General features: G+C 51.8%; 2 long non-coding RNA genes across 2 annotated transcripts; one reads left to right on the forward strand and one right to left on the reverse strand.

Moving 5' to 3' along the window:
* Nucleotides 1–1,887: 1,887 nt before the first annotated feature.
* LOC117200962 (uncharacterized) lies at nt 1,888–11,231 on the reverse strand. The gene is made up of 4 exons (XR_004482815.2): nt 11,009–11,231; nt 5,882–6,006; nt 4,692–4,857; nt 1,888–3,078 (listed from the first exon to the last, which is right to left on the reverse strand). It is a non-coding gene; the product is annotated as an uncharacterized LOC117200962 (long non-coding RNA).
* LOC125961436 (uncharacterized) lies at nt 1,971–8,516 on the forward strand. Its single transcript, XR_007472165.1, has 3 exons — nt 1,971–2,004; nt 7,279–7,345; nt 7,489–8,516. It is a non-coding gene; the product is annotated as an uncharacterized LOC125961436 (long non-coding RNA).
* Nucleotide 11,232: the final 1 nt, after the last annotated feature.

The raw sequence follows: 11,232 nt of genomic DNA on the forward strand, positions 1-11,232 counted from the left end.
AAACCCAAAATACCTCCGAGGTCTGCCTGGATGTTTTACTATATTTAAATCCATACTACGCCCTTCAGTCTCTAAGAGGTGGTCCTCACTGCATAATCCTGCCCAGTAGAACACACTTACTTGTGCAATGAAACACAGAAGCATCTCCTTAAGTCAACATTTTCTAGCAATTCTCACAAGAACAGAGAGTAAGTTCTGAATAGAAAGTTTCTAGCTAAATAAGTTACCAAGCAGCTGTACTCAAAACCTCTGAACACACTGCAGTATCAATAGATGTCAGTGATGTATCTGGACTAACGATGAGCTAAAACACAAAAGTCCACACATTTATGGCAACCACGCGCAAGATGAACTGAACGCCTTTTTCATCTGCCACATTCAGAGTAACAGAACAGGGTGCTTCTCCAGGACTTCTTGACTGAGGGCAGGGGGGGGTCCAAGAAAACTGCAGCCACATTTGGATGCTGAGGCGGCATGTGGTCCCCATCCTGACGGTTCTACAAACTCCCTGTGTGACTTGGACAAGTCACTTCACCTCTGGGAGCCAGGCTTCCTTACACGAAGATACCCACCATCCTTTCAGAAATACAACAACGTCTCTTCTGTGGGGGGCAGTTTTACCCCATCACCTTCCAGAATGACAGAATCGCCAATTCTAAATGGAACTTCAAGAGAGAAACCAACGTGTATCCCGCTCCTGCTATGCATTGGACGCTGTAGGGACTCATACTTCGTATCAAGGCCGTGATACTCAGGTATCACCCCCAACTTGGAGGAAAGAGGCCACCTCCCCACTGAGCTGGGTCCACTGAACCCCTTGTAACTTATCTCTGCATCCCCAGTGCCTGGAACGTAGTAGGTGCTCAATGAATGTCTAATGGAGGAACTCAGGGTCACTTGCCCAGGTGAGGGTTCAAACCTAGGTCCTTCTGCCTCCAGACTGAGCTCCAGCCCAGAGACTGTGAGGTGTGTCCCCCACCCCACCCCCACCCCCGCTTCAGGCTAGAAATAGGTCTGGACCATTCCAGAAGGCCATTCCTGGTTTTATAAAATCAAGAGTGCCCAGGTAGTAGGAAAGACATTCGTTAAGACGATGACGGCTCTTTGGGACTCACTCGGTGTTTTGTGATTACAGAGTATCATTCAGGGGAAATGATGGACCGCTCAAATTTTCTACCCCCCGCCGGGCATCAGTGAAAGTTACTCAGCTTTACAGCAAGTACTTCCCTTTGAAATCTGCCGCCAAGTGGACTCGTTACCATTTACCAGAGCACTGAAGTTGGTGACAGCAGGCATCTTCTTTGGTTGGGGGCAAGCAAATGACCACTCCCAAGCTGAGGGGAGAGATCACTTCCTTAGGTCAGGGCAGGACCTCTGTGGGTCACCCATCCGCCTCCCCTCGTCAGTCATTTTTAAGGGGCCCTGCGGGGCCTGGGAGAGTCTTGGTCTCCTGCTCTCTCGGTCATTAGTCTATCCTGCCACATACCTCAGTTTTCCTGTAGGCGGCAAAGGGAAGCAGAAGAAACCATGTCGTCATGGGGCCCTGGCTTTGTAAAACAAGCGGCCCGGAAGACTGCAGAGGGCAGGGGTCCTCAGGAAGGAGAGGCCGCCTCTGCCGTGAGGGCCCCTCTGCCCCGTACCCTCCTCTGGCCAGGCCCACCCTGGGTCCCCTCTCCAGCCCTGTTCGGTGGCTCCTACCTGCTCCCTGCACGGTGGACATGGCTGGCTTCAGTGAGATGCCCCTGGCCGGTGGGCGGGAGCCTGAGGGCGGGAGCCAGGAAGAGTCCACTTACGCGCCAGCAGAAGGTGGGCAGGGGCCGTCATGAATGGGTGATGGAGAAGGCCACGGGGGTGGGGCCATCGCAGGAAGGGCCGGGTCTCTGGGGGGACAGAATGCTGGCTCACAATCCAAGATTCTCAGGTTCTGAGCCTGGAGTCCCGCCACTAGGAAGAGGCTCGAGGTGCCACCAACCAGATTTCACCTCTGGGAGCTGGGAGGGTTCGGTGAGAAGCCCGTTTAAGAGCACTGCCCAGGGGATCCTTGATGAAAACCATGACTTATGGTCTGTAGGGGCAGGAGAGCCACTCAGGTGACGAAATGTGACCGGCACCAAAGACAAAGGCCCAGCGTCAGGGTTTTTCCTGTGTCCCTAGAAAGTGTCAGCAGGGACTGGAGGGGTGGGGAATGTTGACACGAATAACCCCTGAAATTCCAGGAGCCAGGCCCCCCTCAGATGGGGCCACTGTTCATTCGTCTGCTTTCACGGGTTCCTCCCTTTACTTTCTGTGGACAAGTTCCTTCTGCAGTTTTGACAAAGACCCAAGGAAAGGGGAGTGGTGTCGTGCACCTCCGCCAGGAGGAGCGGGTACCCGGGGTCTGTGCGGGGAGCTGGTGGGAGGACCCCGGAGGCGTGCACTCTGTTCAGGGCATGTCCTGTGCTCCCTGGGCTGCCCGTACTTTCAGCTGCTGCAAGTGGAAAGCGGTAACAGGTGTGCTGTGTGGGAGGGTTCCCAGATGCTTACCACGAACCGCCTTGCCCAAGGAACCCGTTGGCAAACCGAGCTGTTACCTGCAGTTCACATCCTTACAGCAAGCAGAGCTGGGTGCTGTAGCGTAAGTTTTGGTCTTTGGCGCTACCCACTACATAACCCTTATCCCTTTCATTTAGGAGGAGTGGCCTTTAGTGAAAACAGGTCTCTTCCTGTCTTCCTACCTGTAGCCTGTTGGAGGTGTAATCGTGTGGTCTTTCTTTTAAAGGTGACACAGCCTGCTTTTCCATCTCAGGGCTGCGGGTCCTGGCCTCTGTCACCTGCAGGCCTCCCATCTCTCCAGGCGCCCCTCACACCATGCCTGAGAGCCAGGAGGCCGGGCCGTCTGGGGTCCGCTACTCTGTCTCCTTAGCCTGCTAAGGAGGAGCCCACTCGTGACTCAGTTTCCTCTGCTGTAAAATGAGGCATTAATAGCACGTACTCACCCGACCTTTGTGAGAGGTCCAGGACACGGCACGCGGCACCAAGTGAGCGGCCATCAGCCAAGTGTGGTTACTGCCTCTGAGCACCGGTTGCTGCCTGGGGCCCCTGCACAGGGCGGTGGCACATCAGGCACTGACATTCGGTGGGACCTGACCGTCCCCCTGCTGCCCCCCACCCAGCAATCCTGGTGGATGGTGTGGGGTGGATCTTGTCATCTTTCCTGTCAGGTACATGCATATGTAATAGACTAGGGTTGCCTTTTCCCCACGTGGGGACATGTTCTGTCTTGTTCTGTAATTTGTTTTTTCCACTTGGGGATCTTTGCTCCTCCTCTGAGATACCCATGATCTCTGTCCTCTGTCTGATCGATATATGTCCCTCTTGTCGGAAGGCCAGGTCCCCCAGTTGGGATTCCATACCCAGACCCCTTTCACTTGCTGCTGGGGTTCCCAATTGTCCCAGGAGCATCCCTGCACTTTGTTTAATGCTCAATGTAACTCTCATGTCCAATGAACCAAATTTTACACATCTTCTTTTGTTTTGCACATCTAAACAACGATTACAGATACATTAAAGTAATTCTCTTAAACAATGTAACCTGCAGTTATAAGTATGGCATGGTTGATTCTTTCGAATATTGCAAACACCTCAGACAGCAAATAAAGCTTATATTAATGTGATGACTACAAAACCAATTTCTTACTCCAAATATCAACATCATGGGTTTAACTAACATCTTCGTTATTTCCTTTATTTTTTTTTCAAATACCTTTTTCGGGTTACAGCTATCTTTACTTTGATATTCTTCCAGGATTGACGGCCCCAGGGAAGAAGAATATCATCTCTAATCAGCCGCGTTAAGGCATTTTGGTTATAGATGGAGTAATTCCTGGATAGGGCTGGATCTAGATGGTTCTTCCCAAGGCCATCAGTTGAAAGTTGCTGTTTATAAGTAAATGCCATTTGCTACATCGATCAGATTTGAAAGCTCAAACCCTTCGCATAGGTTTTAATTCCTTGCCGCCCCGTGTTTCCCCTAAAACGATGCATTTGTAGAGTCTTGCTTGGTAATACAGGATTATGTAATCCATCTTTGGGTTTTTCTGATCAACTAACCTGGTCCTGTCATTATGAATTGGTGACTTATCTGTTAGCATTATTAAAGAGTTATGTGTGTCTTATTAGTATTGCATTAAAATTAGCAGGGCCATCTAGAAATTCCATCGCCCAGAAATGAAGGGTTGAATCTTCGTGGTTAAGTTTTCTCTTCAGGACACCTGGGGAGTGCAGGATCTGGGAACACCCTGCTGAGCCTGCCCGTTACCTGGCTTCCGTGTGTGAGTGCTGGGGCAGACCCCTCCTGGCTCTCATGAGCGACCACCAGTGTGGACACTTCCTGCTTTTTGGGAGCCACTAGCTTTGTCCCTTGGTCCATGCATTTACCGGTTTCTACTTACACAGACAGAAACAAATGCACAGCATCACTTTATAATCGGGGCAGGGCGGGGGGTGGACAGCATACCTATACATTAGCAGCCGCCCAATGTATTAGTTTTCTGTGCTACACAAGAGAGGACCACAGGTTTAGCAGCTGAAAACAATGCCCGTTAATTATCTCACAGTCTCCGTGGGCCAGGAGTCTGGGCTCAGCTTAGCTGGTCTTCTGCTCAGGGTCTCACAAGGCTGCTATGAAGGGGTCGACCGGGCTGCATTCTTACCTGGAGGTCTCAGTGAGGAGAATCCGCTGCCAGGCCCATGCAAGGTGTTTACAGGATTCATTTCCTCGCAGCTGACGACTGAGGGTCCTGGCTTCTTGTTGGCTGCCCTGGGATCTAGAGGCTGCCCCCGGTCCCCGGAGGCTGTTCACAGCCTGGCTGTTTGCTTCTGTAAGGCCAGCAGGAGAGAAATTTCCTAGCCTCAAAGAGCCAAGTCTCTCTTCAAAGGGCTTTTCCCTAATTAAGCCAAGCTCGACCAGGATAATCTTCATTTCGATTAACTCAGAAACAACTAATTGGGCACCTTAATTACACCTGCAAAATCCCTTTCTCTTTGCAGTGTTCTGCCAGCTAGAAGGATGTCACGGGTCCGCCCCCATTCAAGGGAGGGGGCTATATGGGGGGCCGAGATCTCGGGGGCCGCTCTCCCCCATCTTCTGCAGTTACAACTACCTTTGTGCACACATCATAGTAACGGTTCCCTTTGGAGTTTCACTATGAGCTTGTGGCTTTGCCGCAGACCCAGAGGCCGTCTCCCTCAAGGTGTCCTGTGCCGGGTCTCCCGCCACCTGGCCTTCCTGCTGGTCCCGGGCCTTTGCGCTTGACGTTCCCTCTGTCCACTTCCCTCTCCCCTGAGGGAGCCACATCCTTGTTCCTTTACTGTATTCCAGCCTCTGCCAAACTTTCGCCCCATCAGAGAAATCAGAAAACCGCTCAGAGAGGCAGCAGTGTAGGGGTCAGGAGCCAGGCTCTGAAGGGTGAACCCCAGCTGCCTCTGGACCCACCATGTGACCTCCCACCCTGAGCCCGAGGGTCGTCCTTGGTCAAGTGCGGACGGGGGTCTGGGCTCTCATAGACCCCTGGCCCACATACACAGTTATCCAACTGACTCCTTTCTACCTGGGATGAAAGTGGCTCCTTGTGTGGGTTCAGGGCAAGCTCGCCTGCCTTCCTGGTGGTCAGAGGCCCTGGTTGGGGATCCCATGCTGCTCCTGACCCCTTGCTGGTCCTTTCCACTTTCTGGAGGAATTTCCTTTATGAAGTTTCCCTTAATTTGACTTCCTTCGGATCAGGAGACATTTATCTTAGGTAACCTAATGGAAGCCTCTCGATACCTAAATCAGATTCATCCCCTCTCTCCACGACCTGGTGCCCCACCTCTCGCCGTTCACTAGTATTTGTCAAGTACTTACCATGATGCCCAAAGAACTACACCAGGCAGTGAAGTAGCTTGTCAAACAATCCCGAAACTCGCATTCCTAAAGCTTCCTTTAATAGATGAGCTTTATCACTTGGGGAGAAAGAGGCGTGACCATACCTGTAAAACATAAATTGGAAAAGAGGTTTCACACAGAGTACTGGACCCCTAAAACATACACTTGGAAATACAATGGGGGACCAGAAAGAGGAGTTCGGGAATTTACATGAAAGGCATTCACGGTAGCAGTAAGATCCAGCTGGTGTTTTAGGCGGGTAGGCAGCAAGCTCTTTAGAGCAGGAGCCTGGAGTTTTTCCTCTCTGCACCTGCACATTTATTGGCTTGAAAGTAACTGAAGAGCTGCTGCTGGGACTTATTCTTGTGAGGGGACCTCAGGAGCTTCCTGCAAGGGGTCTCCAGTCCAGGCAGGGTGAGCTCTCTGTTCATGTGGGATCTGAGACCAGCAACCATGCAAGGGGGTGAGAATGCTGCCACTGGTGACCAGTGTTCACCACCTGTCCCATCCCCCGGGTCCAAAGCAAGATGGAAGGGACAGTAAAATTCATGTACATAGCCCTGGGCATCAGTCTCAGCCCTGCCACTGAATGGGTCTACAGGACGACTGTTTTTTTTTTAATATAAATTTATTTATTTATTTTTGGCTGTGTTGGGTCTTTGTTGCTGCATGCGGGCTTTCTCCAGCTGCGACGAGCAGGGGCTACTCTTCATTGCAGTGCGCAGGCTTGTCTTGTTGCAGAGCATGGGCTCTAGGTGCGTGGGCTTCAGTAGTTGTGGCACATGGGCTCAGTAGTTGTGGCTCACGGGCTCTAGAGCACAGGCTCAGTAGTTGTGGCACATGGGCTCAGCTGTTCCGCGGCATGTGGGATCTTCGCGGACCAGGGCTCGAACCCGTGTCACCTGCATTGGCAGGCGGATTCTTATCCACTGCACCACCAGGGAAGCCCCTGGTGGTCTGGTTTTGAACGTTCGGTGCGAGTTTAGTGCCATTAGAAGCTCCTCAAACTGCTGTCGACCAGTAGCCGTCATGTGGCGTAGCGCAGGGTAACACATAAAGCGAGCGGAAGGTGGATCCTAAGACGCTTCTGGCAGATAACAGATAAATACAGAGACCTACAGGTATATAAACACTTGGGATTGAATGTATGAGTACAAGTTTTATTTTGCTTCCTGGAGCACAGCTTATGCTAAGCCCATTACCCTGGGTCTTCTTTTGGTCTACTCCTGACCCTTGTACTTTACCCCCGACCTTATCAGTTTCTCCTCCTTAACCCCTAATTAATTGCCTTTATACACACAACTCAAAAAAAACCTTACGGGTTACAGTCTTTCCTACCTTCTAAGGTATTTCTCTCCTCTCTTGGACCTTTTCAGCTCCAGGTGAAAAGCACTCTTGACCAATCTGAACTCCCAACAGTGCCTGCACGGAGCCTACCACATAGTAAGCACTCCTAAAATGTCTGTCAAATGAACGCTTGACTTGGCTGTGTTTACATGACTTTGCATAACTGGGTGAGGGTCAGGCAGCTGGGACAGTGCCTATCACTGGCTTCCAGGTTTCGCTCACTCTTTGTTTGCTTTTAGAGGTTTTGTAGGTTTTCTCTTAGACACAAAAACATCATCTCTTCACTTCAAGGCGTCGTCGCCTGTACTTGGATGTGTGTATCTGGACGTGCACATGAACTCTGAGTTGCATTTTTCTACAGACCGTTTCTGCAAGTTTCCCTTTGCCAGAGACGGGGAAACAGCACATTTTTAGCTGCTTCATCTAGCACCGTAAGTATCAAAGGAAAAACGAAAGTGTTGAAATTAATTTCGTTAGCAGAGTGTAAAGGAAGGACCTGTGCGGTGTGGGCCACCCCGGGAGCTGGGCACCACTGACTGAGTGGTGAGAAGGGACCTGGAGAAGGCAGTCTGCCCAGGGTCCCACCCTAGGGGAACCTGGCTCACGGCAGACATCTGACTGATTGGCTTTACAAGGGAGGAATGACTAAGCAGAATTAAAGTGAAAACACTGTGTACCACTTGTGAGTAAGAGTTTACTCCGAGTGAATAATAGTTTCCACAGAGAAAGGAAACTTCAAACAGTGATTAACAAAGAGATATGCCATCAGAGAGTTTAGGAGCAACCTGGCCACCTCCATCTGGCACATGGCGGAGAGCCTCCTGCATCATGGAGGGTGAAGACAGCCACGCACAGTGCTGGTGGAGGTGGGGGTGAGACGCAGGGTGTGTGAGATGTGTGAAGGTCGGTTCTGCTAATCTATACCCCTTTTTTTGGGCTTTTCCAACATTTTTCAGTGCATGACTTACCCATTATCTGGGGGACTGAGGGAGGGATATTCATTCCTTTAATAAAACTTGAGTACCTATTGTGTGTTAGGCAATGATAAAGCCGTGGAAACTCCAATGTCAGGAAGAAAGGCACTCCCTTGGAGATCTCACAGTGTGGTCAGGGAGACAGATGGGATTACGATTACGATACAACATGTGATGGGCTAGAATGGAGAAAGTACAAAGTATGAGGGTGCAATAATGCAGATCTGCTTTCCCTTGGGTTCAGTAAGACTTGACCTTTGATCTGAGACTTGAGGCTGAATGAGAATGGACAGTGGAAGAAGGAAGGTGGGTGGGACGTTGGCACAGTGGGAGCTGCGTGGGGGAAGCCTAGGGGTCTGCCAGAGTGGGGAGGGCCCGCACAGGGACCTCTGCCAAGGCTCAAGCTTATAGGTTCACGGGGGACGAGGCACCACAAAACGTGGAGCCGGCGGGGAGGCTGCTGGGAAGAGCCTGAGCTCTTGCCTGTGGCTGACGGGCAACCACTGGGAAAGTCTAGCCAGCCCATCCTGGCATCAGTCCAGCCATCCCTCCCTGTCCCAAATACCAGAATATACACGGGAACGTCCGTCACCTTGAAAGCATCTCTCCATCAATCATTTGGGAGGGTGCTGGATCCAGGGTTGTTTCTAAAGTGTTTCTGGAACTTCCACTAAGCAGTGATGCAAATGGCAAGTGCACCAACCCAGCTACACAGAGATGATAAGAATAATACCAGGAACGCGTGAGTGCTCTGCGGGCGCCAAGCACTGCTGGAAACGCTCCACACGCACTTTCTCACTTCATCCTCCCTCCAACCCAGAGAGGCAGGTGGTGGTGTTATTCCCATTTTGCTGATGAGGAGGACACAGGCTCAGAGGGTGAGTGGCTCACATAGTAAGTGGTGGACCTGGAACCTGAACCCACTGTGTCTGGCCCAGGAGAGAAGTGGCAGCGTTAGGATGGAGAAGAAACAGGAAACGGGGACTGCCCTGGTGGCGCAGTGGTTAAGAATCCGCCTGCCAATGCAGGGGACACGGGTTCAAGCCCTGGTCTGGGAAGATCCTACATGCCGCGGAGCAACTCAGCCCGTGTGCCACAACTACTGAGCCTGCGCTCTAGAGCCTGTGAGCCACAACTACTGAGCCCGCGTGCCACAACTACTGAGCCTGTGCTCTAAAGCCTGCAAGCCACAACTACTGAAGCCCGTGCACCTAGAGCTCATGCTCCACAACAAGAGAAGCCACCGCAACGAGAAGCCCACGCACCGCAACGAAGAGTAGCCCCCGCTCGCCACAACTAGAGAAAGCCCGCGCACAGCAACGAAGACCCAATGCAGCCAAAAATAAATAACTTTTTTAAAAAAAGAAACAGGAAATGAAAGCTAAGATTAAAAAGCAGAAATAGGAATGAGGATAATCCGTTGCGGTGAGGGCAGAAAAATGCAGACCTCCTGACAATAACTGAAGAGTCAGCTCTGCGAAGGCTGGAAGGACTGGGGGTGGGGGTGGCCGATGGGGAGGAACATGGGTCCCCAGAGAGTCCACTGGGTCAGACCCTGAATCCAAGAAAACTGGCACTGAACTCTGTCACAGCCCATGAGCACTGCAAGAACCTTGGAGAGCTCCGAATTCACGCTTCTTCTAAAGCAGAAACCAAGGCCAGAGAAAAGAAATGGCTACAAAGTGTCACACACAGAACAGAGTCCAGTGGTCTCGACTTTGAGACTAATGTTTCTGCAGACTAGTGGCCACTCATGCTCCTGCTAACAGTACCCTAATTTTCCTCTGAGGAACCACGCCCTCTGTCTGGCTGAGTCCTCATGCTAAGGGTCTTAGCTCAGGCTGCTACAACAAAAATAGCACAGACTGGGGGCTTAAACAACAAATACTGCTCACAATTCTGGAAGCTGAAAGTCCAAGATCAAGGCACCAGTAGAGATGGCATCTGGGGACAGCCTGATTCCTGGCTTGAAGACAGCCACCCTCTTACTGTATCCTCACAAGGGGAAGAGGCGTGAGGTCTTTTGTGTCTCTTCTTATGAAGGCACTAGTCTCTTCATCAGGGCTCCGCCCTCATGACCTAATTACCTCCCAAAGGCCCTGTCTCCAAATACCATCCCACTGGCAATTAGGGTTTCAAGGTATGAATTCTGGGGGGGGACACGAACATATCATCCATAACAACCCACATCTCCAGACTAAGCCAGTCCACAAATGCCATTCCCTCATTACACACAAGACTCCATAATGCCATCCAGGGTGAATCAGAGGCTTCTGCCTTTTCTCCCTCTGGAGTCAACCCATGGAGGGCTTCCCCAGTGCGTCCTCAGAAGAGCAAGAACCAGAGAGGAAGGGAGGGAGACTAGGTCCAACTGACACTGCTTCAGCCTTTCTGTCTGGCTGTGCCTGGCCTTTCATCAGTCACAACTCCTTTTTTTTAATTTTTCTTTCTCCATCCCAAGGTCCACGTACAGCACTTACACCAGAGCCTGGCACCTAGCCAGCGCTCACATGGCAGTATCACTATACAAGCTACCTCGAATTAGGTTTTCTGTCATTGGCAACACAAGAGCCTGAACAGAACGGTGACCTGTTATTGCTACCACACCATGCCGTAGTCACAATTTCTCCCAAGAAGGTTAAAACTTTATGTGTACTCAGACATCTCAGTTAGATGGAAACCACCTAGACACCTGTTTCGATGCCCGAGACCAAGCGCCCAGAAGCCGGCTCCCCTCCCCCCTCCTCCAGTCCCTGCAGAGCCGCGCACCCAGGCACCTCCCTACCTGGCCCCTCTCCTCGCCTGCGGCCCAGAGAACACACCGCCTGCTCCGGCAGGTGGACCTGGGGGTGGCGGGCGGTCTTAGGGGGCGACCAGCCGGGTCCTGGGGGGCGGCGGGCGGTCTGCAGGCCCGCCTCGGTCCCGGGAGCGCGGGCAGCTCGCCCCACCACCGCAACCCCGACGCTCAACTTCTTCGAGATCCCGGAAGTGGGCGGGCGTGCGACCCAG

The sequence above is a fragment of the Orcinus orca genome, chromosome 16 (genome assembly GCF_937001465.1).
Source record: "Orcinus orca chromosome 16, mOrcOrc1.1, whole genome shotgun sequence".
NCBI classification, from domain to species: domain Eukaryota; kingdom Metazoa; phylum Chordata; class Mammalia; order Artiodactyla; family Delphinidae; genus Orcinus; species Orcinus orca.